This window comes from Acomys russatus, chromosome 3 (genome assembly GCF_903995435.1).
Source record: "Acomys russatus chromosome 3, mAcoRus1.1, whole genome shotgun sequence".
Classification (NCBI taxonomy): Eukaryota; Metazoa; Chordata; class Mammalia; order Rodentia; family Muridae; genus Acomys; species Acomys russatus.
Genome location: NC_067139.1, coordinates 44,422,829 through 44,431,167, shown reverse-complemented (window position 1 = coordinate 44,431,167; position 8,339 = coordinate 44,422,829).

The following is an 8,339-nucleotide window of genomic DNA, read 5'->3' as shown; positions in this document are numbered from 1 at the left end:
ACAGGGCAAGTGTTTTGAGTGGAGTAATGCTATTCTGTTGTTGTGATTCCCCATAACACAAGCAAGAAATGTCTATTTTGACCAATGATTCCAGAGGGATAGTGCCGTCATGTCCTGGGATGCATGGCAACAGACTGGAGGCAGGTGCAGGAAGCTAGCTAGTAGAATTTTCATTTATAAACAGAAGGCAGAAAGAGGGACCAGGAAGTGGAGCAAGACCACGATCCCTTAAAGAGTCTCATCAACTGGGGCCAAGATTTCAAATGCAGGAGCTCTGGGGGCATCATTCACTCAGAGCTCCACAAATGGCCTCTCCAAAATCAACTATGTAATACCTTCACTTGTGAGTTAAAGTATTAAACCTTTTTAATAAAATGAAATTAAGGAGAACAAGATAATGAGAAGGGAAGTTCTCTGTGAAGGGAGCAATGATGCCTCTCGAGCTAGGTTTTTCTTAAGCAGTGGAAGTATTTTATCAAATAAAATTTCAGAAGACACCTGTAAAAAGTCTCAGAAGATGTGAAAAAGTACAAAAGAGGGAGGCTGGAGAGATGGCTCAGTGGTTAAGAGCGCCTCCTGCTCTTCTAAAGGCCCTGAGTTTAATTCCCAGCAACCACATGGTGGCTCATAACCATCTGTAATGTGATATGGCGCCCTCTTCTGGCTTGCAGGAGTACATGCAAGCAGAGCACTGTATACATAATAAATAAATAAATCTTTTAAAAAAAGTACAAAAGAGAATTATTATAAAACTGAAAAAATTACAATAGCATAATGAGTGGATTTAGTGCCACATTTTTCATAGACATGAGAGTTAGTCAACTGTACCGTGGATCTTGTGAACGGAATAGTATGAACGGTAACGAGATAGAGAGACAAAGAAGAGAGAATAGAAACAGAATGAGAAAAGTCCAATACATATTTATTTAAAAGTCCATAGGTTGCAAATCCAGAGTTTTAGTGAAAATTATATGTTAGGGGACAATGCCTGAGACATCTTCCAAATCAAAGGGGAAAGGCTGTGCGTTCTGATTAATGCCAATAATCTAAGGATGCTAAGAAAGCAGGACTATTTGACCATAAGCATTCAAGACCACCTGGGGCAACATAGGGAGATCCTCTCCTTAAAAAAAAGGGTGCTAAGGTTGTAGCTCAATCAGAGTGCTTGTTGAACATGCACACAGTGCTGGCTTTGATCTTAGTAATGCATAAAACCAGGTACGGTGGCATGCACACCCCTGTACAACTCAGTACTTGGAAGCTAGAGGCAAGAGGGTCACAAGTTCAAAGTTATCCTTAGGTGCATGGTTGGTTTCAAGCTAGCCTAAAATGTATGAGTCCCTCTCTCTCTCTCTCTCTCTCTCTCTCTCTCTCTCTCTCTCTCTCTCTCTCTCCCCCTCCCTCTCTCCCCCCTCCCTCTCTCTCTCTCCTTCCCTCTCCCTCTCCCTCTGTGTGTATGTATGTGTGTGCATGCATGTCTGTATATATGAAGTCCAAGAATTCAAGAACATACCCAGCCACAGTAGGGAAAGAAGGTGTATACATCCATATGAAGACATGCAGCAAAATTGAAGCAAAGGTGTAAGAAAGCTTTTAGACTTAAGAAGTGTATATTTTCAAAGGCAACAACAACTAAAAGAAAAACAGAAACCTATGAAAGTCAGCAGGTCAGAATAGTTTAGGAGCCAAGAGAAAAATAACTGTCAAGATGGAGAGTTAGCTATCTATAAAGTTCATTAATTTTTTGTGAGTGCTGTAGTTTAGATCTGCAATAGTCCTTAATGCCCTGGCATACCATTCTGGCACATTTGGGAGGTGACAGAAACCTAGAACTGAGCATAGTGCCATGTTGCAGGACATGCTCCTGAAGAGAACCGTAGCTCCGTGGCCTTCCTGTTCCACAGGCCTGCAATGGAGGCAGTGGCTTTGCTCTAACATGCTTTTTTTTTTTTTTTACCCACAAGACCAACTGCGGGGTGACTAGCTGACCGTGGACTAAACCTAGGAGCCAAAGGGAAACTTTGCTCTCTATCAGTCGTTTATCTCAGGTATTCTGCCAGAAGCTAACAGTGGATGAGCATAAAATAAATGTTTTTTTTTTCCCTGAGAAACTTATCATCAACAGACATATTAAAGGAATTACAAAGAAAAAGTAGTATGACAAAACCCAGAAACTATTCTGAACTAAAATTTGTAGACAACTAAGCAAGCGTTTAGAGAATAATTTGCTTTTAATTATGATTTAATGCATTTATTGAGTAAAATAATAGATGAAAGGTATTGTAGAGAGCATTGTGAACAGTTAGAGAACCATGAAATTATACAAAAGGAGATAATAAAGATTAGTAATACAATGGCAAACACACATACAATTAAATAAAAAGATCAAAGAGGCCAAATCCTGATTCTTTGAAAAGAGAAATGATCAAGAAAATGCAAAGTTAAAAAGAACAAGACAAACTTCCATAAAGTTAGTGCAGTTGCAAAAAAAAAAAGTTAATACATTTAAAATTTTGGATGAAATAGTCAATTTTCTATAAAAATGTGATTGATCCAACTTCCACAAGATGAAAAAAAAAGATTATATGAACAGTTTGAGAATGATTAGCGAAGTCAAACTTATTTAAATAGCTTTCCAACAAATAAGTTGTAAGGCTTAGGAAAATTTATTGGTCTAGCCTCCCATACATGAAAAAAAGAAAGAAGAAACATAATTAGATTCTGCCAGAGCAGAAATGGAAAAGGAAGAATTTTTTTTTTGTTGCCCAATTACTATATGAGGTACTTTGCAAATAAAGCAACCAGAGGAAGTACAGAAAGAAAGTGTACATCCTAATAGTACATGGGAGAGGACGAAGCCTTACATGATGCTAGTGAGATGGAGGGCAGACTCACATAGGGTGTGTTCATAAGTTATGAAAAGGACAATAAGTAGCGATTTGTATGGCTTCTGCATCCTAGTAGACTATCAAATAATATCTTCACTCAGATTAGTCAAAGGCAGAATGAGAGGATCAGCTCAGGAGATGAGAATTAAGTTACAGATCAAAGTATCATCTACATAAATGCCAAAGCTTTGGGAGAACTGTAAGTGAATTTGCAAGTTTGGTGAGAAGTTGTCAATCTAGGATTGACAATGACATCAAAAGATCATTGTTGACATTTGTACTATGAAATATGCTCAAGGTGCCAGCACACAGTAAATGAGAAGGAATTGGAGATGAATAAAACTTTCATTATTTGTGGGCACTATGATGAATATACTTACAAAAATCCCAATATGGGGAATTGATTAGAATTACTCAATAGATTTAGAAAGACCTCTATAAAAGACATGGTTTCAATTTCTCTATATTCACAATTAGAAAGAAAAATGTTTTAATTTAGCATTCACATTAACATCAAAAGTGAGATATCTAGAAATAAAGATATGCAATCTTCTAGATTAAAAAAAAAAAAAACTTTAAAATGAGCCAGGTGCATCCCAGCACTCAGAGAGGCAGAGGCAGACAGATCTCTGTGAGTTCAAGGCCAGCCTGATCTGAAAAGTGAGTCTACAACAGCTAGGGCTGCACAGAGAAAACCTGTCTCAAAAAAGCAAAAACAAACAAACACCCCCCCCCCCACCAAAAATCCTAAAAAATAAAACCAAGAACCTATAAATGTTAAGAAGAATTAACGATGAATTAAATAAACAGATTAAACAGATTAATGAGTAGTCTTATGAAAACTCAGTTTTCTTCAGTTGGCATTTGATGAAAGATGCCAAGTTGATCCTAAATTTTTCTTGGTAGAAATATATCCAGAAAACCAGAAAGAAAGAAAAAAAAAAACCTATAAAAACAAACAAACAAAAAACAAGGTTAAAAATACCCCGGGGCTTATTCTATAAGACACCAGGGCTTTTTTATAACAAGGCCAGAAGACTTAAGATAGCATGATATTGACACAAATATAATTGGATGATGTAACAAAATAAGAAGCTAGAATGACATGCAGGCATGTATGAAAACTTGATTTATGAGACAATGGTACCACAAGACTCTGGAAACGTTTTTCAGCAAGAGGTTCTAGGAAATTGAATAGTCATGTAGGAAATTTTAAGAGGAAGCCCGACCCCACATTGGATATTAAGGTTGATTCCAAGTAAATTTTAATTCAGAATATACAGTATGATGCAATAAGGTTTTGAAAACAGTATAGATTGTCTATAGGGAAATGCTTTAACTAATAAGGCACCAACATCTCTTTAAATTCTGCAAGAAAAGGTCGACAAATCAGACTTAAAGAAGAACTTTACTCCCAGACCCCCAAAGAAGGAATGTAGAAATGGACCATTGTCAGCCAGCAGCAAAATGCAGCTTAGGGCAGAATGAAATGCCACATGTGCTTACTGCAGTCATCACAGTTTCTGCAGACAGAGCGTAGCCAGTGCTTGCAAGAATGTGGAAACACACGAGTCTCTAAGCCAGGCAATCTTATATTCCAATGCTTACAGATGTGCACTCAGATGGTAAAATAGAAGGGAAGGCCTGCCGCAATCACCATAGAGGTCAGGCCCTAGGAATGAGGTGGGAAGAGTGGGGCTGAGGAGGGTGGAGGCTGGCAATGTCCCATTCCTTGCTGTGGAGGGTAGGAAGATATGCATTTTATTTTGTTTTGTATTAATTCTGTAAGCCAGATACAAGCCATCTGCAGTTTTTCTCTCTGTGTATATTACATGTAAAGAAAAAGAAGCAAAAATAGTGAGGTAAGTGGAGAAATAAAGCAACAACAATAAACAGGGAAGGAAAGGATGAGCTTGACTTCACTGTATGGTCTAGTTGCTAGCTAAGTACTCAGTTGTTGCTAGCACACTTAAGCCAAAACAAGAGAGCAATGGTTGCATGACATCTGCAGACACACTGCTAGTGCATGGACTGTTGACCACCCTGCCTGGCCACTGGCCTTCTTGACTTTGAGAGGCTACACTGGCCAACCCCATCATTATTTTTAAAAGCGAACAGTGGAGCCCACTACAGAGAGGACACTTTATTATTAGTAGTAGTTCTGAATGATGCCACTTAAGAGGGGCTCATTATGAACAAGTGTTCTTAGCACTTCTTAGACTTAATCTCAAGTCCCTCAGTGACTCTCCAGTCTTCCCTGGCTTTCAGACCAGCAAAGGAGGCTAGAGGCAGCTTGTGACTTGCCCAAGAACTCTGGAAATTTGAGGTTTAGGTTATCTGACTCCGGAGCCTGTGGTTAGCCTTCGCAACACAATTACTGTGTCTTTCAAGAAATATTTGTCCCTAAAGAATTCTCGCTAACTGACGGCTGGAATTACACAATAGAGCAAAGGAACAAGAAACAGGGTTTTTGTTTGTATGCTTCTCCACTGACTTCAGGAACAAAGACAGTGTTTGATGATTCCTGTGCTTGAGGCTTCCTGTATGTCACTCTAGCCAGCTATCACAGTCCAGCCATCTGCTGGGAAGGTAGTGTTGTCTCAAGTCCCCAGTTACAAACTTGAAAGCTCACACTTCATTAGATAACCAAATGTGAGCCACAGCTAGTCAGCATTGATGTCACTCCAACAGATAGTCTATTCTCCAGTCATCCAGGATGCCCAGGGGCTCCACCCAAGAACTGTCAATTACACAGAGGGTCTTGGAGAATCTGCCATTGTGTCTTGGAAAACATGCCAAAGCTCATGGAAAGATTTAAGCAGAGAACAGAACAGGAGTGGAATAGAACATAGCAGACATTTAACTTTGGAGCTACCAATTCTGTATGAAGAACACAGTCTAGAATGTGACCCCAGCCCAGCCAATTAGAGACCTTCCCTTCCACTGATGTATTGCCACAGAGCCAGAAGCCATCAGTTAGGATGGTGGCAACTTCAAGCTTCAAGATGTCATTCCATTCATCTCGGAGAAACCAGTGGCAGAGGCAGGAGAATCTTCTACAATGTCAGGAGTCAGGAGACAGAGAGGAGAGGTCCAATACTGTTAAACAGTCATATGTCACTTTCTTTCTTTCTTTCATTATTTATTTATTTATTTTATTATTATTATTTTTTGAGTCAAGGTTTCTCTGTGTAGCCTTGGCTGTCCTGACTCACTTGTAGACCAGGAGGCCTTGAACTCACAGCAATCCTTCTGCCTCTGCCTCCCAAGTGCTGGGATTAAAGGCATGAGCCACCATGCCCGGCTTGTCATTTTTCATCTAGAGGAAAATCTGGCTCTTAGACGTGTGCTTGTCATCAAAAGATTCCTGGCTATATCAAGGGCATGAATTGCTGTTTCCCTAGGGGTACTTTTAAATGGGGTGGGGGCGGATAACATAAGCACAGTCTTAGGCATAGTAGTTATCTGTGCCCAATAAGAGCTGCAGTAACTCTGAAGAAGTAGGGTGACCACAAGAATAAGAAAGTGTGTACCTGGCTCCTGGGCAAGTCACCAGTACTCTGCCCATCACATCTCTGATCCAACTGATTTCTTTTATCACATCATAAGGCAGTTGACTTTGTACCAGTCATGTCTGTCTATCTCGCTCTACTCCCCCGCCAGCCCTGTTACATGCCCTCCCAAAGCCACCTCATGATCTAGGATTAGCCAATCAATTTTAATGGGTATTTAAAAGGGTCTCTCTTTTTTTTAAAGAGTGGGAGTCAGTACATTAGATGATAGATCATGCAATAATTAAGCATTAAAAGAGCTCAATTGGGGATTCTTTTTTTGCCAGCAGATATCTTTAGGTCAAGGGGGTCTATAAAAGCTGGCAGATCATTTTCACTCCTTTAAGACAGGCAAAAACGATGTTGAATGCAATTAGATGCTCTTACCAATTTCCTTCCACTAAGGCTCTGTGTCCTGCTCCAGAGAGGCAAAGTTCTAAGCTGCTGGTGTTCTGAGCTGCACATACTGGTGAGGTATTGCCTTGAAGGACTCAAGGCCTCGCCTGGTGTTCAGATCATCTTTTAATTAGAGAGGATGAGCCCATGTCACAGCTCCTTGAAGGGGAGCTTTCTAGAAAGCCTGGGCCTTGTCTCTGCAGAGCTCTGAGGAGCGGGCCAAACTCTTATCTTGTCTTCCCTCATCTCTCTGTGGCTTCTAAAGAGTTTGGAGTTATCACTTTATGCTGAAGACCATGCCTACAGTGTAAATCTGCCTCTGCCCCCCAATATTCTCATCAACGTCTTGCTTGCTTAATTCTCTCCAAAGATCTGTTGTCTATTCAAGAGTTTCTTAAGAGCTCATGTGTGGATAATGTCAACTTTTTTAGTGTCTTAAAAGAGTGAGACTCAATGGAAGTTTGCAATAGTGAAAGAACTCTAAAGAAAAGCATTTTCTGGAAGAAAAAAAAAAAAAAAGAACTCTCTCATTCTGGGTAAGACTGAATTCTAGAATACCACAATTAAAAATACAATTTCTTTATATAGGCTATCATATGTAAGCTGTTAAGTCTGACACTTAAAATAAATATCTATATCCTCTAGCTCACCCAAGGTCGCACCAGAGAAAGAATGCATTAAAACAGAAAATAAAGTTAAGTTCACAATCCTTAAATGGTAAGCAAGGTCAGGATTTTCCACCACTACGAAGAGCCAGCCAGGGCAATATCATATGAGTCCCATTTTAGGCCCTACAGCAGTCACCACAATATCTTTCCTTTGTCTTTCTAGTATAAGGTCACATCAAAGAGTGACCTACCCCAGCGTCCCATGTAGCACGGGCACCCTTCTTACTAGAATAATCTCCCATCCTTCCTCCCTCCATTCAAAATGAGATGCAAACACCATCCACCTAAACAGGTATTCTCCAAGGGTCCATTCCCATCACCCTTTAATCACAGTCTTCCTTGAATAAGGGAGGGGCAGCCCATGGAAGGAAAGAAGTCACGATGCTGGCTCTGGTCCTTGTCTCTTCCCCTATACGTGGGTTTCTATATTGATGCAGACATGTTTGCTTGAACTTTTATATCTGTGAGGTAGTGATGAAGTGCTGGGGGAAAATCACCCTCAGGTCCACAAAAGGAAGCAGTTGCTATGTTTTCTAGGATTGGTACTGCCAGCTTTAATGCCCTACTAAGAAATTTGGGACTGGAAAGAAGTGTGACAAGGTTTGTGTTTTGGCTTGTTTTACAAATGAAGAACCTTAGTAAGTTTTACAATAGTCTATCTACAGTTCAGAGACTAGAGTCTCAGCAAGTGGCTAGAGTCTCAACAAGTGGAGGTGGTGGGAAATAGTCTCTGATCATGCTTCACCTATGTTCTAGTCCAGTTTTTAATCCTTCATCTTTTTAAAAAATAAACATTTGCTTTAAAAAATTATGTGTGTGGCTGTGACCTCAGAGAG